Source organism: Oryctolagus cuniculus, chromosome 11, assembly GCF_964237555.1.
Source record: "Oryctolagus cuniculus chromosome 11, mOryCun1.1, whole genome shotgun sequence".
NCBI classification, from domain to species: Eukaryota; Metazoa; Chordata; class Mammalia; order Lagomorpha; family Leporidae; genus Oryctolagus; species Oryctolagus cuniculus.
In genome coordinates, this window is record NC_091442.1 from 50,898,267 (window position 1) to 50,924,847 (window position 26,581).

Sequence of the window (26,581 nt, forward strand, 5' to 3'; positions counted from 1 at the left end):
CCTAAGCCTGGAGCCAGGAGCTTCTTCTGGGTCTCCCATGGGTGCAGGGCCCCAATGAGTCCATGTACCTGCTTTCCCAGGCCATACTGGAGAGCTGGATCAGAAGTGGAGCAGCTAGGTCTTGAACCAGCACCCATATGGGATGCCAGCTCTTCAGACCAGGATGTTAACCTGCTGCACCACAGTGCCGGCCCCCAAAAGTTGTACTTTCAAAATTTATATTTTTTAAATAAAAATATTCCACTTCCTGCTAATCTGTACCATGGAAAGCAACAATCATTCAAGCACTTGGCTTCCTGCCACACACATGGACACCAGAATATAGTTTCTGGCTCCTGACACTAACTTGGCTGAGCCCAGGCCATTGCAGGCATTAAGGGAGTGAATGAGCAGATGAAAGATATCTCTGTATATTCCTCTCTTCTCCCCATTTTCTTCCCCTCAAACAAATAAAAATTTTGAAAAAAATTGGATAATTTTAAAAAGAGGGCAGGGGCCTACCAAAGCAAGCAAGATAGAATAGGAAACCACAGATTTCATTCACCTACCAAAACAGCAACAATATACAGTTCAAAAAGTCTTCATGAGAACTGCACACACTAGTTAGATAGTTGTGTCCCAGCCAAGCTCAAAGCTAAGCTAACACAAGGCAACCACACTGTTGGGCCAGAGGATAATGACCTTTTTAAACTGTTTTATTTAGGGGCCAGCACCGTGGCTCACTTGGTTAATCCTCCGCCTGTGGTGCCAGCATCCCATATGGGTGCTGGGTTCTAGTTCCGGTTGCACTTCTTCCAGTCCAGCTCTCTGCTGTTGCCTGAGAGGGCAATGCTTGGTATGGCCCAAGTGCTTGGGCCTCTGCACCTACATGGGAGACCAGGAAGAGGCACCTGGCTCCTGGCTCCTAGCTTTGGATTGGCACAGCGCCAGCCATAACGGCCATTTGGGGAGTGAACCAACAGAAGGAAGATCTTTCTCTCTGTCTCTCTCTCTCACTGTCTGTAACTCTACCTGTCAAAAAAAACACCTGTTTTATTTATTTCATTTTATTTGAAAGACAGAGAGAAACAGTGGGAGATTATTCATTTATTCATTCTTCCCCCAAATGTAAGCCTCAGCCAGGTCTGGGCTAGACTAAAGCCAAGAATTCCATATAGGTTTGCCACATGGGTGATAGGGACCCAAGTATTTCAGCCATTACCTTTCTTGATTGCACAATAGCAGGAAACTGGCTCAAAATGAAACTAACAGGAACTTGAATAGGGTACTGTAACATGGGATATGGATGTCCCAAGTGGTAACCAATCTGCTTTGCTAAATGGCAACCTCCCTAGAGGAACCTGGATGCATGTGACAAACTGAAGACAGTCTGAGAAGGCGTCATAGTGTATATTCAAAGTCAGTGACATTCTTGGAAAGGCAAATGATGGAGGCAGTGAAAAGGTCCACAGTTGCCAGGAGTTCAAAAGCAGGTAATGATTAACAAGTAGAGCTCAGAAGATTTTAGGGCAGTGAAGTGATTCTGTGATACTACAGTAGTGTGCACATGTCATTTTATATTTGTCCAGATAGAGCAGCCAACGCCAAAGGTGAACCTTAGTGTAAGCCATGGACATTGGATGTGTCCATGTAGATCCAATTTTATACAAATTTATTGCTCTGGTTGGGAATTGTGACAATGGGAAAGGTTTTGCATGTGTGGGGTCATGAGGTATATGGGAAATCTGTATTCCTTCAATTTTGTTGTGAATCTAGGTCTACCCTAAAAATAAATTCTCAAAAATAAGGCAGTGGATTTAAATACACATTCACAGACAAAAGCCTGAAGCTAGAACACCCTCAAAAAGTAGATTCCAATTAATCAAAGATAGAAACTTATTCATTCAAATTATGACAGCTTTATAATGAAACATAGGGGAAATTCCTCATGATCTATGATTTGCCATGGTTCCTTCAATGACTCCACAGATACAGCAACAGAAGAAAAATAGCTAATTTGTACCTCATGAAAAATTAAGAATTTTTTTTCCTAAAAGAACACCCTTGAGGGAGTTAAAAATAAAATCCAAGAATGGCAGAAAATACTTGCAATTGAGAGATCTGATGAGAGTCTTATACTCAAAATATATAAAGACCTCTTAGCACATAGCATCAAAACAGCAACCACCTTTCCAAAAGTGGGCAAAGGAACTGAGCAGAAACTTCGCTAAGAAAGACCAAGAAATGGCCAAGAATCCTGTGAAGATGTGATCCAGAGTGCTTGGTATGACATGAAGGCAGACCAGACAACAACAAGTTATTAATCTGGAAAAATAAAAACAGAACATAATACCACAGGGGAAAGATGATGAGAAATTGGAAGCTATGGACTGTTTGGGGTGAGAAGCAATATGGTGCAGTCACATGGGGAGGCAATGTATTGGCTCTCAGAAAGTCAAGCACAGGGTTACCACTTGCACCTGGTATTCCATCCTCTATTCATACCCCCCAAGATTCAAATGCAGATGTTTAAACAGATATCTGTCAATATTCATGGCAGCATTATTCACAAAATATTCCAAAAGAGGATACAAACATCTACAGATGATGGAATATCAAGCATTGATGAATTCTTCAAAGCATGTGAGTGTTACGAAGAGGGAACACTTCTTCATCATAGTAAAAGGACAGACATATCTATCCTTTTTCCAAAATGCACAAGGACTTCCTAAGACAAGAATGTATAGGATAGATCCATAATGGGCATAGGTAAGAAAACCCTCCAAGACATATAACTTGCAGAATCTAGCAAGATGTTGGAAAAACGCATATATGTTTATCAGTAGTGCATGTGTGAATGACATGTGAATTCCTACAATGGATTGTGATTCAGCCAATATAAAATAAGGATTTGATACATGCTCCAATGGAGATGAACCATGAACATGTGATGGTATGAGGAAAAAAAGCTATTTGCAAATCAGCACAGATTACACCAGTCCACTTGTATGTGTCCCATCCCGAGGGATGTCAACTAGGGCCGAGCACCTAGAAGGAGAAATGGAGGGACAGGAGACACAAAGATGGCAGCAAGACAAGGGTCCTGATCAAGCTGCAAATTTTATTTTTCAACCACACACTTATATATCATAAAGGCAAGGTTTCAGGCGGGGGAAGGAGGGGTGTTTAGGAGGGCAGGACGTCAGGTGGGGGAAGGAGGGGGAGCTTATCTTGTAGCTGCAATGCTTGTGCAAGTAGGGGAAAGGTTACAAGGTCTTAAGGCACAAGGTCACACAAGGTTGCGTTATCAGTACTCTCCAGCCTGGGCTGTCTAGCCCTGCCTCAGTAGTTTTCCACTAAGAGGCCACATGCTGCATGGTCCCTGACATGTATGCAAAATTGAAGACAGATAAGTGAATAGATGTAGCTCTCATATGATGGCTTTCAGGGAGTTGAGGGAGTGGGAAATGGGGAATGACTGCTTTATGAGCACAGGATTTCTATTGCAGATAGGAAAAAATGTTTGGAACTGGACAGTGGGGATGTTTGCAGTATATGAATGCAGTTGATGTCAAGGAATTGTGTGATTTCAAGTTTTATGAATGTAAACTATTTTATATTGTTATAAAAATATAGATTACATTAAAAACATGAAAAGAGAAAATCACCATAAAGGATCCCCTTAAATAAAGGTGTCAGGAAGTCTCTGGTGTGGGCACTGGTACTGGCATTATCTGGAGCTGGCACCATAATGGATTTTGACTGTGAGTCTGGTCCTAGCACAGGAGTGGTACCAGAATTGCTTCTGTTAGGACATGGAGTGAAGCTAGTTTGAGCTCTGAAGCTCACACTGGTGCTCTCTGGATGTGGTGTCACAGCAGGGTGGAGCTCTGCCACTGTGATCAGACCTAAGCGTGGAGGTGTTGCTAGCCCTGGGAATGGAGCTACCTTACTCTGAAAGGTTCTGTTAAGTGTAGTTTAGAGTGTGTCCTGATTTTGCATTGGAGATGAGCCATTATGGTGCCATAAGAAGCATTGCAGGTGCCTGGGCTCTGGCTCTGCCTTGGAGCGACAACTGCTATAGAGTAGCTGCCCCTCTACAGCCTGTGCAGGTCTTGTTCTGGGATCTTTCAGAGCTGGCTCAGCTCTAAAGCTGCTGCTGGACTTATCATGGAGGAGGCCCAGATTTAAGTGCAAAGCCACTCCAGCTCTGTAGTTGCTGAAGGATTGAACTTGCCCATTCCTGATCTTTCCCTATATCCTGGGCCCAGTCTCTGCTCCATGATGAAAACACTATGCAGCCCACAGTGTTCCAGGGTGCCAGGATCAAGAATGCACTTAGTGCCCCTCAACTGCGAAATTTCAAATGACTACAAAATTGCAGTTCACTCAATGTAATAAATAAAAGAAGAAATAAAACACCAAATAATAGGAAAGAATAAAAATTATAGAAATATCATTATAGGGAGGAGAAGGACAACTCTATCCTGAGCTGGCACTGGGCAAAGCTCCAGACTTGGTGCTAAAGCACCTTCCAGAGCTGGTTTCAGCTCCACAGGCTGACAGCTCCACAGAGCAGTGGAAGGGGCCGGCACTGTGGTGCAGTGGGTTAACACCATGGCCTGAAGTGCTGGCATCCCATATGGGCGCTGGTTCAAGACCCAGCCACTCCACTTCCTGTCCAGCTCTCTGCTATGGCCTGGGAAAGCATTAGAAGATGGCCCAAGTCCTTGGGCCCCTGCACACATGTGGGAGACCCAGAGGAAGCTCCTGGCTCCTGACCGGATCAGTGCAGCTCCGGCCATTGTGGCCATTTGGGGAGTGAACCAGTGGATGGAAGACCTCTCTCTCTGCCTCTGTCTCTGCCTCTCCTCTCTCTGTGTAACTCTTTCAAATAAATAAATAAATCTTTTAAAAATCGCAGTAGAAGAGCCTTTTTCCCCCAAATAAACAATAGGTTCTCAAAAACCACACAAGTGACAAATGTTGATCTAGTCTGATATTAAATGTATAATTAAATCCATCTCCAAGTTCTGACCTATGTCTAACCAGACACAATTATACATGTGTATTCTGATGTCCCCTTTTCCTCTCAGCTTTCATGTCAGTCTCTCAAGGTCTGATTTTCTTGAGAACTAACTCTCTAGGTCTTCAAAGCAATAACTTAGATCCAAGTAGTCTTTTCTAAAAGACACTGTCAAAAATGCCATCTCCTTGCTATGCTACAGCACTCCCATCTGCCTCATGAAACCTCCCATTTTTTGTGAGCATTGGATACAGTAACTCCTGTAAAGTCCCATGTGCAGCACAAAGCAGGCCTGTCAATGTGTTAGTGGCTCCCATATCTTCCTCTTCAACCACCTCTTTGCATCTTACAACATAAAGATTTTCTCCATATTGGTTAAATGAAATACTAGAAAGATCTCCAAAGGTTAATATAGACACTATGAAGTAAGATTAGACTATGATGAATGCCATACTACTGTTATTTTATGATACATCATACATATAACTCAACACTCTAAGACCCTTAAAAAAAAAAAAGAAAAATAAACTCCTCAAATCACAGCATAATGTAAACCATTTAGTCCTTGGCAATCACATTTTCCTTGTCAATTAAATTTGCTTTAGCCTCATTTAGAAAATTTCAGCCCTTTGAACACTATCTTTTAGGGATTTTTAAAGTGAATCACTCAAAGCATCATCCTACAAGTTAAATAATGGTGACATTACTTTGTTTCCTTTTGCAAATAAAAGGTCTTGACAGTAGCTGAAATTGTTTCACATTTCTAGTCTCACTATTGATTTTAATGAAATAGAAAATAAGAGAAAGAAAGATGATAATCAATCTTGTTACTTCATCAGTTGCTTTCTTTTCAGTATGAGCTTGCTTTCCCTTGCCATTAGCATACTAAGAAACAATTATACGAAACAAACTGATCTAAGCCTATTTCCTCAGAGCAAGCTCAAAATTTTAAAGCTATCATCACAGGAAGTGAATTCACTCTAAACTATCATCTTTAAAAATTACCAATATCATTTTTATACAGAATCCACTAAATATTAACAACAGCTTAATAGGAGGAAAATAAACACAATAAAATAATTATCTCTAATCAAGTGACCAAAATCTCCATTTATTTTTTTATTTACTCCTTGGCAATAAGATTTTCCTTGTTAATTAAATCAATCTTGCTGGTTTTCACAGCCTCATCTCTAGATTAAAATGACAATAATCCTGACAGCAGCAAAAAATTTAATGTCAATCATGTACACAAAGCCTCTCATTCTCTAAGTGAGCCAGTTCTGTGCTTATGCGCATGTGCACAAATCAGGATGTCTTTGTTGAAGCAAACACATAAAGGAAAACTGCTGCTTTTCAAGGAATCAAGTCCTAAAGGCTGTCTGCCACCAAGTCTGCAAGAAGTTGAATTGTCAATAGTGAAAGAACAAAACATCAGAAATTAGAAAGCTATCATGACATTTAACATCAATTCCATTTATGGTAAGTACCATGAAACTATAAAGTGGAAGTTGCTATAACATGCCATTCAATGTTTTTTATAAGAAATGGAGGCAAAAATTACAACTTCACATTCATTATTTTGATAACTTTAACCTTTTGATGGGATATAGAATTATTAAATAAAGGCAGAAATTGCTAACACTTTATGCACAATAGTGCCAAACTAAAAGCTACATTTTCTAATTGTGATAAATTGTAGGAAACATGGCTTAATGCCATCAGATCATCACATCCTGACAAGCACTGACTATGACCAAAGAGATTTAAGCTGTAGTCTTGAGACTTTTAAATAACATTTTAAACAATCTGGTGAAAAAGAAGTAGCAGAAATTACATCAGAGGACCTGAAACTACCCATTTCAACTATCAAGACAATATAAATTAGTAGCTTTCAAATTAAATTAGCAGAAAAATACACATTTTTTCAAGCAAAGTATTATAAGGCTCTCAAATGCACCAAAAATGTGTTTCTATTCAAGGTTTACATGTTTGTTAGGGTTCTACTGTACATACATCTCAAAAGAACCAAGCAACTATAGAACTTGTTGAAAACCTCTGATTCAATGCATATCAAAGAGTGCCTTTGCAGTATAAAAGGTGAGCTATATTAGAAACCAAACAAAAATGCAGTCATTCCAATTTAACAACACCACCTTTTCTAACTAAAAGTATAAACATAACCAAATACAATGAAAGGTCCCAGTCACTCAAGAGGCTCACCAGTGTTTGTGATAATGAGATAAGTAGTAGTTGTAAGAATCCAAGAGGCACATCAGCTAAAGTGAAATACATAAATGGAATGTACTGCTATCCCAGTGAAATGCTCTAATATGAAAAACAATTCTTTATGTGGTACATTTAACACAACTGGTAATAAACTGTCATCTTACTGGCCCTATGAATTTTTACATTTCATATGTAGTGTATACTCTGTTTTCATTACTTTTGGCAAGATTTTTTGCCTTAGCATTTAGTTGTATTCCGTTTTTTTCTTCCTGTTCAGTATGCTTTAATTCTGAGGACTTTATGAGAACAGAATATATCCCTTTTTAAAAACTAAGTAAATATATTTGGATAAGAAAATCATTTTCTTAAGTTGATGACCAAATGTTAAAATGTTTTTGCATCATTTATAATCTTGTCACAATCCACTTAATAAAGTTTGCTTAAATTTCAGTGAAAGTTAAATTCCAGATATTTTTCTCCCCTGATGGGGTTAAGAGTGGAAAATAAACTTACTACAACTAGTATGTGTCACACAAAATTCACACAAATGAGGTATGCCAGCTGTGTGATAATTTAAACATAAACAGATGAAAAAGGAAAAATGCACAAACATTCTACTGCTTAATACATTGCATATTCTAGGACCCAGTGTCATTTACTGAATTAAAAACACAGCAGAATGAGTTAAACAGATGCCTGATATAAATCTTGTTTTTTTTTTTTTTTTTTAGACATAGCCACCTGGTTCCAGTGTCTTGAAGAATACAGGCACTTGATCCATGTTGTAGCTTCTGCTGCACGTTCTTTTATTTAAATTTTATTTAAGGTATACAAACTTCATACATTTCAAATATACAAATTTAGGAACATGGTGATCCTTCACACCCTATGCTCCTACTAGTCCACACTCCTACCCTTCTTCCTCCTCCCTCTCCTATTCTCATTCTTGGTTTTTACAAAGATCTAGTTTCAGTTAAATTCATACTCATAGCATTCACCTTACACTAAATAGTTACACAAATTGTATGAAGGGAAAAAACACTGTCCTTCCACAGTTGAGATAGTAGCTGTTCAAAATCATCAAATCTCAAAGTGCCAGTTTCTCACCTATAGATTATATTTTAGGTATGCTATTAGTTACCACAGAAAGAAATACAGTATTTGTCTTTTGGGGACTGGCTTATTTCACTAGGTATAATGGTTTCCAGTTGCATCCATTTTGTTCCAAATGGCAGGATTTCATTTTTTTAACACTGTCTAGTATTCTATATCTTATATATTCCATAATTTCTTTATCCAGTATTCAGTATATGACATTTGGGTTGATTCTAAATCTTAGCTATTGTGAACTGAGCTGCAATGAACACAGGGGTACAGATCACTCTTTCATATGTTGATTATTATTCATTTGGGTAGATTTCCAGGAGTGAGATTGCTGGGTCAAATGTTAGATCTATATTGAGATTTCTGGAGTATCTCCATATTCTCTTATATAGTGGCTAGACCAATTTTCATTCCCAACAGTGGATTAGGGTACCTATCTTTCCACATCTTCACTGACATTTGTTGTTTATATTTTTCTGTATGAGATCCATTCAAAATGGGTGAGGTGAAACCTCATTGTAGTTTGATTCACATGTCCCTGATAGCTAGTGATCCTGGGAATTTTTTCCTATGTCTGTTGGCCAATTGAATATCCTCTTTTGAAAAATGCTTGTTAAAATTAGTAGGAGGAAAGAACTAATTAAAACTAGAGAAGAAATAAACAAAATTGAAAACAAGAAAATACAAAATACCAGTGATGTGAAGAGTTGGTTTCTTGAAAAAAAAAAAAAAAAAGAACAAAACAAAATTGATACAACATTGGCCCAATAAACAAAAAGAGGGAGAAGACCTAAATCAATAAAATCAGAGGTGAAGAAATAACTGTAACAACTGATACCACAAAAATAAAAATCATTAGGAATTACTATAAAGAGCTATACACCAACAAACTGGGAAACCTTGAAGAAATGGGTAGATTCCTGACACAGCCAATCTACCAGAATTGTGTAATGAAGACACAGAAAACCTAAACAGACCAATAACTGAGATGGATATTGAATCAGTAATAAAGATCCTCCCAACCAAAAAAGCCCAGGAACAGATAGCTTCATTGCTGAGTTCTACCAGGCATTTGAAAAAGAACTAATTCCTATTCTTTTCAAACTAGCCAAAACTCCCACATGAGAGACATGAATGGAGTTCCAGGCTCCTGGATTTGTCCTTACTCAGCCTCAGATATTGTGACCATTTGAGGAGTAGACTCAGAGGAAATATCTCTCTTTTTCAACTATCTCTCTCTCTCTCTGTCACTCAACCTTCCTTTTTTTAAAAAAAATTTATTTTTTTCTTTTGAAAGTCAGAGTTACACATACACAGAGAGAGACAGAGACAGAGGGAGAACTCTTCCATCTGCTTGTTCATTCCTTCCAGATTGCTGCAATGGCCAGTGCTGGATCAGGCTGAAGCCATGAGTCAAGAACTTCTTCCAGTCTTTCATATGAGTGGCTGGGGCTCAAACACTTGGACCATCCTCTGTTGCTTTTCCCAGGCCATTAGCAGGAAGCTGGATTGGAAATGAAGCAGCCAGAACATAAACATAAGTCAGCATCACAGGCAATGGCTTTACCCATCACTCCACAATGCCAGTCCTTCTGCCTTTCAAATAAATAAGTAAATATTTTTAAAAAAATAAATCTGCAAGTATCTTCCTAGTTGTGTCTTTGAAATCATCTAGCCACCAGCAAATGTAATGGTGTGATAACATCACTACAATGACGGGGGAGCTGGTCCTGTGCCCAGCGTGTAGAATATTTGGCAGGTTTATTAAGTTCTTTTTAAAAATTTATTTATTTGAAACACAGAGTTACAAAGAGAGAGAGAAAAGAGAGAGACCTTCCTTCCATTGGTTCACTCCACAAATGCTTGCAATATCCAGGGAAGGGCCAAACTGAATCCAGAAGCCAGGAGCTTCATCAAGGTCTCCCACATGGCTGGCAGGGGCCCAATTCCTTGGGCCATCTTCTGATGATTTCCAAGGAACCCTAATATTGCGGTGGATTAGAAATGGAGCAGCCAAGACTCAAACTGGCACCCACATGTGAAGCTGGCATCACAGGAAGTGGCTTAACCCATGATGTCACAACAGTGTCCTTTCCCAGAAGTGTTAGGAATGCCCTTGGAACAGTAAGTATTTGTCAAGGGGTGTTGTATATGTCAGACACTACAGTACCTCAATATGTTTACAGTGTTCCTCATATCTGAAACCTAGTCACAACTCCCCAAAACCTGTTTTCTCTGAGATTCAATTTCTGAACAGGAACACTGTTGCCACAAGAGCCTATCTATCCTCCAGGTCACAATGGGTGCTGTGATGACAGCAGCTGTCACCTGGTAAGGAGTCATAGAAGCCTTTAGCACTGGCTGGAGGTGCAAAAGAACATACACTTTTGTAAAGGCCTTGAGCCAAGGGCCTGGCCCCAGAGGAGGAAAGCAGCTCTGTGCTACTGGGAGGAGACATCACAAGATTTCTCTGCTGGGACCTCAAATTACAGAAATATGCTGTGTCGCTCCCCCTCTTCGCAGAGGAATGACACTGGACCCTGCGCTGTTCTTTTGTCTGCTTGGCCCTCCCCGGGTTTGCTGCTGGTCCTTCCCGGGTTGGCTGCTGATCCTTCCACCTCCGTGGAAGGGTGGCTCCCCCTGCCACTTTCCCCACTTCCACGGGGGAGTGGCACACCGCCGGCTGGCTCTCTTGGGGGCTGCTCAGATGTTATCCAGATGTTCCCCTTAGATGTTCCTGGTGCATGTTGTCTCTCTCCTCCTTTATAGTCCTCTTCCACCAATCCCAACTCTGCTACCCACATGCCGAGTACGCTGCTCTCCTCCAATCAGGAGCAGGATCAGCTCCTGCAGGTTATTGGTCGAACTGGAGGCAGCTGTGTAAAAGTTGTTTACTACTCTCCCAGCGCCATATTGTGGGAGAGCAGATGCACAGAATAAGTCTTAATTCCAGTAACTTAGTCTAGTCCGAGTTGCTCCCCACAGTTCCCTCTTTCCTTTTATTTTTTGGCGTTGATACGCGCCTGTCTTCGGTGCCCCATGGCACACACTCTGCTCTGCTTGCTGGAGTTGCCCACAGGTGCTTACAAGCCCTACCAATCAGGCAAACCGAATCCGGGTCCTCTCTTCGCCATGTTGTGAGGAGGTTTTTAGGCGCTGATGCGTGCCTGTGTTCAGTGCCCTGCAGTGCATGCTCTGCTCGAGCTGCCTGCAAGTGCTTATCACCTTACTAATCAGGCAGACCGAATCCAAGCTCTCTCATTGCCGTCTTGTGGGGAGACTTATTGGTGTTGATAACGTGCCTGTCTTCGGTGACCTGCAGTGGATATTCTGCTAGCCACCTGCAGGTGCTTATCGTCTTACTAATCAGGCAGACCGAATCCAAGCCCTCTCATTGCCATGTTGTGGGGAGGCCTTATTTTTCTCTATTTCTCTATCTCCGGGCATTCCTATCTCTCCTATTTTACTTCTATCTGCCAGAATTCCTATTTCTCTCATTTGACTTCTATACTTCTGTTTCTCTTATCCCCGTGGCTTCCTGGCACCCGCCCCGAGGCAGCTTCTCGGCGCCTCGCCCCGCGGCGGCTTCCCGGCTCTACGCGGCTTCAGCCCGCGCTTCTCTCATCTGCGCGGCTTCCTGGCTTTGCGCACGCTCCATGGTCTTTGCGCCAGCCCTGCGCTCCCTATCTACTCGCACCCCGTGCGCTCTCTCCGCTAGTGCCCCGCGCGCTTTCTCTGCACACGGTGGCTTCCGCGAATCACACAGCCTAGCTCACGTTTCCACCACCGGTTTTCAGTCTAAGCTCCCCGGGCTAACCTGATGAAATTCAACCTAGCTTACGTCTCTGCTTTTCAGTTTGGCTTCCTGTCTTTTGCTCCCCAGGCTAATCTGATGGGACGGATTCCAACCTAGCTTACGTCCCCACTTCTGGTTTTATTTTTTTGCCTTTTGTTCCCCGGGCTGACTTGACGAATCCCAACCTAGCTTATGTCTCCACTTCGGCCAGCCCCCGCGGCTTTACTTTCCCTAACATATTTTTCTCTACCCAGTATGTTTCCTAACTTTTCTTCCAACAATATTCCCCTCTCATTTCTCCTGGCTTCTCCCCACAGTCCGTATCCAAGTCTGTTTGTTCTAGCTTTCACTTTCGCTTTTAATCTCCTAGCTTCCCCGCCATAGTCCGCATCTGAGTCTATGTTTCCTCCAGCCTTCACCTTTGCCCTCAATCCTAACTTCTTCCGGCACTTTTTCTGTCCGGCTTTTCCCTAGGCTCTTCCCAAGTCTCTCTCTCCGGTATTTTCCCAATTTTTCCCGCTTCTTCCCTCCTAAGTTTCCTATCCGAGTCACGGCACCACTATCCCTCCTAGGCTTCATATCCGAGTCACGGCACCATTATGTCGCTCCCCCTCTTTGCGGAGGAACAACACTGGACCCTGTGCTGTTCTTTTGTCTGCTCAGCCCTCCCCGGGTTTGCTGCTGGTCCTTCCCGGGTTGGCTGCTGATCCTTCCACCTCTGTGGAAGGGCGGCTCCCCCTGCCACTTTCCCCACTTCCGCGGGGGAGCGGCACACCGCCAGCCAGCTCTCTCAGGGGCTGCTCAGATGTTATCCGGATGTTCCCCTTAGATGTTCCTGGTGCATGTTGTCTCTCTCCTCCTTTATAGTCCTCTTCCACCAATCCCAACTCTGCTACCCACACACCGAGTACGCTGCTCTCCTCCAATCAGGAGCAGGATCAGCTCCTGCAGGTTATTGGTCTAACTGGAGGCAGCTGTGTAAAAGTTGTTTACTCCTCTCCCAGCGCCATATTGTGGGAGAGCAGATGCACAGAATAAGTCTTAATTCCAGTAACTTAGTCTAGTCCGAGTTGCTCCCCACAATGCTGTTGCTCCCTTTTCTGAATCTCCAAGTGACAGGATTGTCAGCTGCAGTATCCTCAGCCTTCCTGTGGCTCCCTTAACCCATATGATTAGGCATAAGATCCAACAGACAGTTGCTAATAATTCACTGGATTTGGAGTTTTACTGCATCATCACTATTGATCTCTAGAAAGTCCAATTTACATGTTTCAGTAATTTTTCTTTGTGGAGCATTTAAAGAAAGTTTACTCATCAGTGTAATGTATAAACCCACTGAGAGTAGTTCTGAGTTGGAGTGCTGAGGAGTCATTGGTGTATAGCCCCTACCCAAAAAGTAAGGATGAACCCTGGGATGCATACCATTTATGTGTGTTTTTACCTATTCAAATATTCCTAATATATCAAGCATTACACCCACATGAGAGACCAGGAGAAGCACCTGGCTCCTGGCTTCAAATCATTGTGGTGCATCGGCCACAGCACGCTGGCCACAGTGGCCATTGGAGAGAATGATCCAACATGGGAAGTGAGATACACAGCAGACCCATAGAATGGCAGATGTCCTAAACAGCACTCTGGCCTCAGAATCAGCCCTTAAGGCACGTGGATCTGGCTGAAAAGCCCATGAGAGTATTTCAGGCATGGAAAGCCAAGACACTCTGGCAAAAAAAAAAAAAAAAAAAAAAAAAAAAAAAAAAACAAACAAACAAACAAACACAAACAACTAAATGAAAGATCTCTTCAAGTGAGATCCCAGTGAAAAGAACAGGTCATCAAAGAAGGAGGTACCTTTCTCTGAAGGGAGGAGAGAACTTCCACTTTGACTACGACCTTGTCTAATATGATCCGAGTTGGTGAACTCAGGGGGCTTCCATAGCCTTGGCAACTCATGACAAGAGCCTAGGGTGATTACTGAGGCCATAAACAAGAGTGTCAATTTGTTAAGTCAACAACAGGAGTCACTGTGCACTTACTCCTCATGTAGGATCTCTGTCCTTAGTGTGCTGTACATTGTGATCTAATGCTATAACTAATACTCAAACAGTATTTTTCACTTTGTGTTTCTGTGTGGAAGCAAACTGTTGAAATCTTTACTTAATATATGCTAAACTGATCTTCTGTATATAAAGAGAATCGAAAATGAATCTTGATGTGAATGGAAGGGGGGAGGGAGAGGGAAAGGGGAGGGTTGCGGGTGTGAGGGAAGTTATGGGGAGGGGAAGCCATTGTAATCCATAAGCTGTACTTTGGAAATCTATATTCATTAAATAAAAGTTAACAGAAAAAGGAAGACCTTTCTCTCTGTCTCTCTGTCTCTCTGTCTGTCTCTCTCTCTCTGTCTCTCTCACACTGTCCACTCTGCCTGTCAAAAAAAAAGTATATCTTGGGGCCACTGCCTGCAATGGTGACATCCTATATGGGCACTGCTTCATGTACTGACTGCTGCACTTCTTCTTTTTTAAGATTATTTATTTATTTGAAAGGCAGAGCTACAGAGAAGCAGAGACAGAGAAAGAGGTCTTCAACCCACTGATTTACTCCCCAAATGGCCACAACAGCTGGAGCTGAGCTGATCCGAAGCCAGGAGCCAGGAGCTTTCTCTGGATCTCCCAGTCAGGTGTGGGGGCCCAGGGACTTGAGCCATCTACTGCTTTCCCAGAATACAGCAGAGAGCTGGATCAGAAGTGGAGCAGCTGGGACTCAAACTGGCATCCATTTGGGATGCTGGCACTACAGGCCGTGGTTTTGCCTGCTACACCAAAGCTCTAGCCCCTTCTGCACTTCTGATCTATTTCCCTGCTAATAGGCTTGAGAATGCAATGAAAGATGACCCAAGGCTTTGGGCCTCTGCACCCTTATGGAAGACCCAGATGGAGTTCAAGTCTCCTGCTTCAGCCTGACCCCATCCTAGCCATTACTGCACTACTTATAGACTCTCTCAATCTCTCTCTCTCTCTTTCTCTCACCCCCCCTCACTCTGTGTGTGTGTGTGTGTGTGTGTGTGTGTGTTTAACTCTGCCTTTCAAATAAATCTTGTGACTCAAACTATTGTCTAAAAAAGAAAAACACTCAAAATGAATGACTGACCTTGTGGCACAATGTTGCTAAAATATTCAATGAATGTAGTCATCATTAAAAGTTATATTATGGTCAAGCACTGTGGAGTAGTAGGCTAAGCCTCAGTCTGCAGCACCAGCATCCCATTTGGGCACTGGTTATTGTCCTAGCTGCTCCTCTTCTGATCCAGCTCTCTGCTTATGGCCAGGAAAAGCAGTAGAATATCATCCAAGTACTTGGGCCCCTAAACCCATGTGGAAGACCTGGAAGAAGCTCCTGACTCTTGGCTTCAGATTGACCCAGCCCCAACTGTTGCAGCCATTTTGGGAGTGAATAAGTGGATGGAAGACTTTTCTCTCAAAAAGTTGAATTATTACATTTAATATGAAGTACAGCATCACCACCTGATCCCAGGTCAAATCAATACCTTTATGATCTTAAACATCTAACAGACATAAATGCAACCCTGGCTGGCCAACAAATCGAGGCACAAACAATTTTGTTTTACTCAGTGGAGTTACCAGCCTAGTTAACCATATAGAAACAACATATAATATATAAACACAGATAACATATATACAGTGCATCTTATGAAAGAGTAAAACAAAGCAATTTGTAACAGCTTGTTGTATCATTCTTATAGGCTCCTGTTCCCCACTACCAATTGCATCAGGGACTTTTACAGAGGATACTTTTTTTAATCTAACACATTTATGGGCCATGCAGTACTGCCAGTTTTTGTAGTCAAAGGTCTATAGGTTAAATTGCTCAACTGGTCATAATTCCCCCTAGGGAACTCTCAGCTGCTGTAAAAATGGCACCTCCTACTGGCAAAGATAGAACAGCACAACAATAAAAACATCAAAAGGGCCCTGGAAACATATCCTAAAAGGCAATCCTTACTGGATAGCAGTTGGCCAAATTTTTGACACAGGAGTCTCAGAATCAGATTTTTTCTAGGTTCTGAAAACAGCTTTTCACCAAACTAGAGAGAGGAACGAACTCTCTAGCTCCTATTTCCTATCAACCATGATTGTCTCACTAACAGTGCCACAGATTTCCTACAATGGGCTGGAAGGTTCACAACCCTCCCCAAACAGTGTGAAATTGAATGCTGCAGTGTCCACACTGAAGACTTCCCAAATAACCAGCTGGTCAGTCTGAGGTTGCCTTTTTGGAATCCATTTCCTTTTCCCAAACAGGTTCTGAATCTGAGCACCACATCCTAGCAGGGAGAGAAAACACAGTTTCCCTGTAGTGAAAATTGACTCCAGTGGGTACTGAGACTATCTGTTTTCCCCAGAAGATGGAACCTCTACAAGAGGCTGCAATGCTTTTCATGGTGTCGTTCACCACTCCAACAGCTAAGCCAGTAGTGGAGGGCACATCAGCAAGGGTGGGAGCAGCCCTGCTATGGTCACCAAAATTTGTTAGTTGAAGATCAGTCCTTGTCCCTGGTGTCAGTCAAAATGATAAGCACCAGACTATGGGATAAGGAAAGAGAACATTTAATCTGTTGACAGATGAGAGTATAACAGATTTCAGAGTCTCAAGGACTACTGCTCTTGGGATAAGAGTGTTTGGGGAAGTTATAAAGGAGCTACAAGGAAAAGGTGTTGATGTGGAAAAATCATGAAAGTGCTCCAAATCTCTGGTGCAGGTGCCATGGCTTGTCATTAGATCAATGAAAATGTATTTCTTTTGTTTCATCATGGTGGTCCTGGATGCCCACAGGTGGTGAGTTAGATCTAACCTGACCAGGTTTCCCTGCTCTGGAAAAGAAGTTGAGATTAGTAGCGAGGAAATTTGTGCCTAAGGACATGGGTAAGTGGAAGCCAGCAGTCTAATTCTGAATTATTATCTTCTCAGCTTTAAATTTAAGTAGTAAAAATTGTTGGCTTATCTTGTTTTATACCCAGTTACAGTGTCACCCATTAAACTGAGCAAACTGAAACTTGTAGAAGCTCCTAGCCTTCGTGGGAGCACAGAAGTCTCATTTCTACAAACAGCAGGTGGTTAACACAAGTTGGTTTCATATAGAAAAACACCCTTCATACTTTTAATTTTTCATATTCCTGATTCTACTAAGACCCTGGATCATCTTTTAGTTTTCATTTTCTTTCAAAATCCCAACTCATTTATATATATACTTTTGCTCATGTCATCATATTTCCTAGTACAGTGCTATTTTATTAATTAAAAATCTGTCCTTATTGAGTAGCTAGTATCTGGGTTTATTTATTTTTCACTGAAGCTTCTTTTGAATCTATTAATAGGCTTGGGACTGAGTGATATATTGTTTTGGGATTACTGACATCTCCTGTCATGGAGTGGATCCATGAAAGATGTTGAAACCATGGTTCTCAACATCCCACATTTCCAACTTCCAGTGCACTTAGATTGATTCTGAGAACTAGTCAATGAATTACTTCTAAATTAAGCATAAAAATGTCAGTATTTATTAAATATCTTTTCTGTGTAGTCATTGATAGAAGGATATTATTTTTGAAATGTTGAATAACATAGTTGAATCTGGTGAGTCTTATTGCCCCAGCTCTCTGGACCACACAGAAAGGAACGGGGAATGTGCTGAGGTGAAATGACAGAAATAGTGGTTCACAGAAATGCAGCCACAGAAATTTACTGACTAGCATCCTGGGAAGAAGAGATCATGAGAGAAAGATCAACCCCAAAGTGTGCTAATAAATGCAGTGTGCCCCTTGTAGTGTGAGGCGGAGAGCTAAGTATGAATAAGTGGAAATGATTATGATAATCAAGGGCTCCACAGGACTACCAAATGCTTCAAGATCCCAATGGAAAAAGCAGCCAGGCTGTTTCAACTGGGCTTGAAAATATTTCTCACCATCTATACTTGGCTTTCTCCACTGATCTCTGTCTGGGTTCATTTGTGTCTAGCCACTTAGTATTCAAGATTGTGGATGCACAGCATTCTGCTGTTTTCTTTGCTTCTCTTATCCTCTCAAGGAGGGTTCACACCCATCACTCAGGATGCAATCTTTAAAATCATGATTCCTGGAGGGTCCTTACAGAATGGCAATGTGAAGAGCTCAAGAGGTCTATCTGTACCTGAAAACTATTAGAAAATATCCCCAAGTTATTTAAAAACCCACCACTTAAAGTCATTAGAAATAGACCCAATGGCATATAATCAGTGAAGTTTCACTAGTATTTGGAATTCAATGCAGTTCAAATACAGTAAATACAAAAAGATCTACAGAAAACTTATAGCAAAGATGTCAAAAGTCAGTGACAAGGAACTACTGAAAGCAAAGCGAGAAAAAAGGAACCTCTTTTATGTTCTAAAGGATACTTTCTTTTAAAAAAAAAAAGGTTTATTGATTTATTTGAAAGACAGAGTTACACAGAGAGGAGAGACAGAGGTCTTCCATCTGATGGTTCACTCCCCAATTGGCCACAACGGCCGGCACTGTGCTGACCCAATACCAGGAGCCAGGAGCTTCTTCTGGGCCATCTTGTACTGCTTTCCCAGGCCACAGCATAGAGCTGGATAGGAGGTGGAGCAGCCAGGTCTCGAACCGGAGGTCATATGAGATGCTGGCACTTCAAGCCAGGGCGTTAACCTGCTGTGCCACAGCGCCGGCCCCCTAAAGGATACTTCCAAGCAAGACACCAAGGGAGGAAATAAATCTTGTTACCAGGTGACCGAGACCTACTGGGTCTTTATTCAAATGACAGTGATGAGAGATTCTGGTTCTTTATTAACTCCATGATTCACACCCTGAGGCACTGTGAGAGTAGTGGGGGATTAGATGATATTCATAAGAAGATTTATTTTTTAGTTCTGATATACATCTTACAGTTAACAAATTTCTCATCCATGTTTTTACAGATTCATTTCAAAAATGAGACACAAGAGTACTGTGTACAAATGACAGAATTGCTGGAAGTTACAAGGATAACAAGTGGCCTGCAAAACAAACCCAGCAGTTGACCAATTTTGGCTTTGTAACCCTCTATCCTCCATGCTACTGAGGCCTACTATCAAGGCTGCACTAAGCCTCTGCTAAGATTTTATGAAAACACACATGGTCATTTCTCACAAAAGTCTCCTGGTGAAATTTTCTTTGTAATCCCTCCGCTATTAGGCAACTGGAGCTGCCATTGTATGTCTCCTCTTCAGGGGCCCAGACTATCTCCTGCTACCTGTGTTCCAGCTGCAAAGTTTGGAATCAACAGAGATGTACACTTTAAGCTTTCCATTCCTGAAGCTGTAGCTCAGAACACAGCATCACAAAAATATGATTATAGAACCAAATGCACTACTCCAAAATATATTTCTTTGTCATATCTTGAGGTGGTTATTTTCAGAAGCTGTAGCCAGAAAGAACCTCTGAAGAGCTGTGTTTTGTAAAAGAAATTTCCACCCATCACAGATTAAGCGAATCTGAATCTGGAAGAGGACTTCTCAGGCAAATGTTATTACCAGGGAGGTTTTCCATATAGTCTTAGCCAACAGATGCACAAAGCACTAGGTTGTGAACCAGTTCACTGCCCTTTACATTCTAATTCAATTGGAATTACACACTTCAAGACAAACTATCCCTACATATATTGTTCAAATATATTGTTCTTTATACTAATATGTGCCACAAAAATTAATAAAGTCAGGATATCATTTGTACATGTGTAATGGAAAACTGAAAGTGTTACACACTAAAGGGGAATCTTAGATTCTGCAGCTATTGTAACATAGATATCATTTTGGAGACCACAATAGGGTAATATCATTAAAGCCAGAGAGAATGTTGTACAAGACTCAAATTCCATGCTTTATATAATGGATCAGGACCAACAAGGGCCTCTGTTTCAAAATCTAAAGGTATGTTAAGCATAATCCAATGAACATGCTTTGAAGCATCTTTGTGCTTTTCATTTTGTCACAGTCACAAGCTTTGTATTTCTTTTAAGGGGAATATAGATAGCAAGACTTCATTTGCAAAGCTTTGCTTTTCCCTAAGAGTGTGTATTTTGAACTTCTATTGATTTCAGGAGTGATTCTGAAGAAATACACATCCTTGTCCTAGGGAGTTAAGCCATGATGTCTAATTATAGACATACATATATCTTCTACTTATGTGCCCCACCACCCACAGTGGTGAAATGACATTACTGTAGAAAAATAATCTGATTATGACCTCAGTCATTGAATGCAGCTCATTTTCATTAAATGCTATAATATTCAATTAATTTGAATTTCCCCACTTCACTGTGCCTTTCAAAAGGTATATGCTCAAGAAGATTCCTAGTCACCAAAGGGACTTGATGGATATGGAGACTCCGGCCAGACTGGACTGTGATCATCCCAGAATGCAAAGCAGCTGCATGTCGCCTGTAACCTGGGCATAATGGGAAAGATGTAGAGCCCTCCAGCCTATGAAAAATGCCTTCTACACAGGTCATTGTTTGTTACTTCCAATCTGCTACTAGAAACTCATTCTTTAGGCCTCAGTGAAAAAATAATAGTCTAACCAAAAGCAAATTCATTCAGCTAAAAGTATTTATTTTGGATCCCTACAATATGTTAACTACAGAGGATTCCATGTACATATTCTGTCTTTTAACTATAATTTGTTACTCTCATTATTTTAGGTGCTAAACTGAGACCAGAGAGTATACAATTATGATCAAGTAGCCAACATATTTTTTAAACTAATGTGTTTTTTTTAACCCCCAGTTGTTTCTACACTGTCATATGTGAATCTTGGGAGCAGAGATGTTATTTAGCTAGTTAATTAAAACAAAGAAATTCTGAGTGTTGTTTGAGAGGTGGAAAATAGAGGACCTAGGGCATTGATTTAGATAAGACCTACAACTGTTAAGAGAGGAATCAAAAGAACTAATACATAATTAAATGCTCTGATTTCAGAATTGGAAGAAAATTATTGACAATTCAGTCCTCCTTGGTTTCTAAAAGACAAGCTAGATCCTAAATTTCAGAAGGTCAGAGGTGTCAATTGTAAGTCCCATTCTCAGAGAGACCAAGAAAATTATGAGAGGGAATTCCAGAGTTGAAAATCCTTTCATAATGAAGAGGGTCTCTGTAGCAAGTAGTTGGGGTGGAAATCCTGTAACAGAGAGAACACTTGTGGGGTGATGTTGTAACAGGAGACAGATGTTCTTGTCTTTGCACCAGTAAAACTTCTGATGTGTGACAGAGCAAAGTGGAATTCCAGGAAGCAAGTTTAATGGGGATAGGTGTGCATCAGGATGGGTGGACATCTCTCCAGGCAGTTCTGAAAGACAGTCCCAGTCATTTAGACTGGGGTAAAGCATGGTTATAAAGTTTAATGAAGAGAATATACTTGACAATCCAGGCAGACATGTCAGCACAGAACCAAGAGCTGAGAGCTGGGAGCCCAGTATGCATTCAGACTGGAGTTTATAACGGAAGAGGGCCCAGTTCTTTCCACCATTTCTCCTTCCTCCAATCTCTTCTTTTGTATAAAATCTTTGCTGGGTGCAAAATAGGTAAAATTCCTCCTAAGGCTTTACAATCCAATGTTATTAGGGTAGCCCAGGCAGAGAGGATTTTCTTGGAGTTCCTTCTTTGGGAGAAATGTTTAGACCACCTGTAAAGTTATTGGGGAATGGGCAGGACTTTGTAGCGTAAATCTGGTAATCTCTATCTTCCAACCTAACAATGTAATTGCCATTTCACAAAGCAAGTGTAACAGAATCTGCCAATATAGCTTCCTGTTTTGTAAAATGAATGAAATTGTATTTATTTGAGAGGCAGAGACAAAATAAGAGAGAGCTCCCATCTGCTGGATTACTCCCCAAACACTCCCCGAACAATCACTGAGGCTAAGCAAGGAACTCAACTTGGGTTCCCTGTTGTGGGTTGCAGGAACCCAACCACTTGATACAAAATCTTCATCAGCAGTCAGCTGGAATTGGGAACAGAGCCTGGACTCAGACTCAACTACTTGAATGAGATGCAGGTGTCCCATGTGGTATCTTAACCACTAGGCCAAATGCTTGGCCCATTGTTTACTACTAAAATAATAGTACAGTTTTACATATGCTGAGGTTTATCTTGGTGAGAGAAATCCTGAATGGATCAGTTGGATTTGCTTATGGAAATACGATATTTTATACAATCTTCATGGTAAAGATTTAGAGTATATGACAATAACATCTTTAACATTTTTATTGTATAACAAAGGTAGATTTTTATTGTAGATATCACTTTTTAAGAGATTTATTTATTTACTTGAGATGCATAATTATAGACAGAGAGGAAGATACAGAGAGAAAAGTCTTCCATCCACTGGTTCACTCCCCAGATGGCCACAATAGCTGCAGCTGGGCCAATTTGAAGCCAGGAGCCAGGAGCCAGGAGCCAGGAGCCAGGAGCTTCTTCTGAGTCCCCCATGTGTGTGCACAGGCCCAAGCACTTGGGCCATCTTCTGCTTTCCCAGGCCATCAGCAGGGAGGTGGACAGGGAGTGAAGCAGCTGGGGCCAGTGCTGTGGCCCAGCGGGTTAATGCCCTGTCCTGAAGTGCTGGCATCCCATATGAGTACCGGTTCGAGGCCCAGCTGCTCCTCTTTCGATCCAGCTATCTGCTGTGGCCTGGGAAAGTAGTAGAGGAAGGCCCAAGTCCTTGGGCCCCTGCAACCATGTGGGAGACCCGGAGGAGGCGCCTGGCTTCGGATTGGCGCAGCTCCGGCCGTTGTGGCCAACTGGGGAGTGAACCATCAGATGGTAGGCCTCTCTCTCTTTCTGCCTCTCCTCTCTCTGTGTAACTGACTTTAAAGTGAATAAATAAATATTTAAAAAAAATGACTCAAACTGGTGCCCATATGGAATGCTGGCACCAGTGGTGGATGCTTAACCTACTACTTCACAGCACTGATCCCGTAGATAACACATTATTTCAGAATGTATTTTTGGCATTTGGTCAAGAAAGCCTTTTATTTGGGTAAAAAAGAGCAATCTCTCTCATCTACTTGTTATTCCTCAATGGCTACAATGCCTGGGTCTGGCCCCAATACAGAAGCCAATAACTTAGTCCAGTTCTCCTATGCCAGTGGCAGGATCCAGCTTCTTGAGCTGCTCACTGCTACAGTGTGTAATTAGCAAAAACCTGGATTCAAGTACAGAGATGATACTTGAACACAGGCACCCTGATATGGAATATGAGCATCCCAGGCTCCATCTAAACTGCTAGACCGAAAACCCACATCTAAAAATCCCTTTTAACTAGACATTTTTGATAATTTTCAGTAATGTACGAAGAAAATTTGATTGTTCATAACTCTATTTAACAAGACTGTGAGGCTGACATTGTGTCACAGCAAGTTAAGCCACCACTTGTGATGGTGGCACGCCATATCAGCATGCCAGTTAGAACCTAGTCTGGTCGAATTCCAATCTGGCTCCAGCTAATGCATCTTAGGAAAACAACAGATGATGGCCCAAGTACTTGGGCCTCTGCCACCCACCTCGCAAAACTGAATGAAGTCACTGGCTACTGGTTTCATCCTGGCCCAGTTCCAGCATTACAGCCATTGGGGGAGTCTCCTTCACCTCAACAGTCTGCATGTCAAATAAATAAATGTAAATGAAGACTGTGCATATGTTACCAGTCAAAATTAGGTCCCAGATGCTTACCACTAGACAGTCAGTACACCAGAGAAGAGAATTAAGGCAGAGACAGGTTTATTCAAGAAGTTAGCATTCTTAAGGGAAGGCATTTTTCTTTTATCTCAAATATGCTCTTTCCAGGATGCAAATTAGCAGGACTTTAAAGCATAAAGGATAGTTGGGAGAAGTTAGGAAGAAAATAGATCTAATTTATGGTGAGGCATATTCCCAGGGCTGATTCTGATTTTCAACCTGGTGCTAATAATTTTTTTAAGTTTTATTTTTATTTATTTGAAAGAGTTACAGGGGGCAGAGATCTTCCACCCACTGGTTCACTCAGAGAGAGAGAGAGAAAGAGAAAATCTTCCAACCACTGGTTCACTCCCTAAATGGCCTCAATGGCCAGGGCAATGCCAGGCCAAAGCCAGGAGCTTCTTCCAGGTCTCCCACATGGGTACAAGGGCCTAAGCACTTGGACCATCTTCTGCTGCCTTCCCAGGTGCATTAGCAGGGAGCTGGGTTGGAAGTGGAGCAGCCAGCAGTTGAACCAGTACCCATATGGAATGCTGATGCTGCAGGTGATGGCTTTGCTCACTAAGACACCATGACAGCCCCTGGTGCCAATATTACCTGGTGGAGGTTTCTTTGGTATGAAGTTTGGCTGTTATCACTCTGGTCTCAGAATCAGCCCTTAAGGCTTTCAGATCTGGCTAAAAAGCCCATGAGAGTATCTCAGGCATGGAAAGCCAAGACATTGTGGCAAAAAATGACCTAAATGAAAGACTTCTGTGAGTGAGATCCCAGTGGAAAGATCGGGCCATCAAAGAAGGAGCTACCTTTCTCTGAAGGGAGGAGAGAACTTCCACTTTGATTATGACTTTGTCTAAATAAGGTCAGAGTTTGTGAACTCAAGAGGCTTCCATAGAGTTGGCAGCCCATGACAAGAGCCACAGGTGATTACTGACGACATAAATGAATGTCAGTTGTTAAATCAACAACAGGATTACACTTGCTCCCCATGTAGGACCTCTGTCTTTGATATGTTGTACTATGAAAACTAATGGTAAAACTAATTTTTAAATAGTACTTTATACTTTGTGCGTCTGTGTGGGTGCAAACTGTTGAAATCTTTGCTCAGTATAGAGTTTATCTTCTGTATATAAAGATAATTAAATGAATCTTAATGAAGAATGGGATGGGAGAGGGAGTAGGAAATGGGATGGTTTGTGGGTAGGAGGGTGGTTATGGGGGGAAGAACCGCTATAATCCAAAAGTTGTACTTTTGAAATTTATATTTATTAAATAAAAGTTTTCTATTAAAAAAAGTAGTTTGGCTAGTAGAGCTAGTGATCATAAACTCTTCCCGTATCTGAGTTCTGCCATGCTGGCCACTTCTCTGCAGTTGGTTCCTTAAATTTCTCAAGCAAGCACTATTCATCTATTTGAACATTTCTGATTCACTGCTGGACTCCTGGTTAGTTTTTATTAGTTAAAATGTGAGAAGTGAAGGGAAGATGTATTCATTATGTATATATGTGTGTATACACACACATACACACACACACACACACACACATATATATATTTGCAATACCTGATCTCCTTCCAGTTAAGTTTTAAATATAAGCATTTTGACTCAGTAGTGGGGAAAGTGCATAAGTTCTGGTCTAGTCCTGCTGCTTCATACATTGTCCAGTGCTCTCGGATCACTTTGTTCTCACCAGTATTGAAAGAAGCAACATAGCAGAACTTTCTGTGATTCTGGCAACTTCTATCCAAAGTTATTTATATTGCATGGGGCTCATAATCAGAAACCAAGTCATCTGCATTATCAGGTAGTTCAGTGACCACATTTAAGTGCTCTGTTGTGGGGAACTATCTTGGATACTACCAGGAACATTGCCAGATAGACAGGAAGTTATCAACTGAATCATAAACTGCAGTGGAAAATACCATTACAAGACAAATATCATCCATGTTTTTGGGAATATCAATAATCACAGAAAGCCAGGAATACACTATATTTACATGAAAAGGAAAGCAATATCAATTCAAAATATTGCCAAAAGTATAGTTTGTTCATTTCAAGTTATCATTTAGTTTCATCTTATTTGAAAGGCAGGGAGACACAGAGGAACAGACAAAATGATCAATCTATTGATTCGCTCCCCAAATGCCTGGAACAGCTAGGGTTAGGCCATGCTACAGCTAGGAGCTGAGAACACCATCTGTATCTCCCAGGTGCGTGACAAGGACCCAAGAATTTGAGCCATTATATTCTGTCTTCCAGAATGTGATTAATCCAAGTGGCAGCTTAAATGTTGCACTAAATATTCACCCCACAAAGTTATTCATAGTGTCACACTCCTATACTGTCATCACAGAGTTCAGTAAGAATACACATCATTAACAATATTTATGCATGCCATCATAATGGGAAACAACTACAATTATGCTTTAGAATGAGAATTGTGGGGGTGGCACAGTTGGCTAAGCCTCTGCCTGTGGCGCCAGCATCCCATATGGGTTCTGGTTCATGTCTCAGCTGCTCCTCTTCTGATACAGCTCTCTGTTATGACCTGGGAAAACAGTAGAAGATGGCCCAAGTGCTTGGGCTCCTGCACCTGTGTGGGAGACCTGGAAGAAGCTCCTGGCTCCTGGCTTCAGATCGCCCAGCTCTGCCCCCTCCCCCTCCATGCGG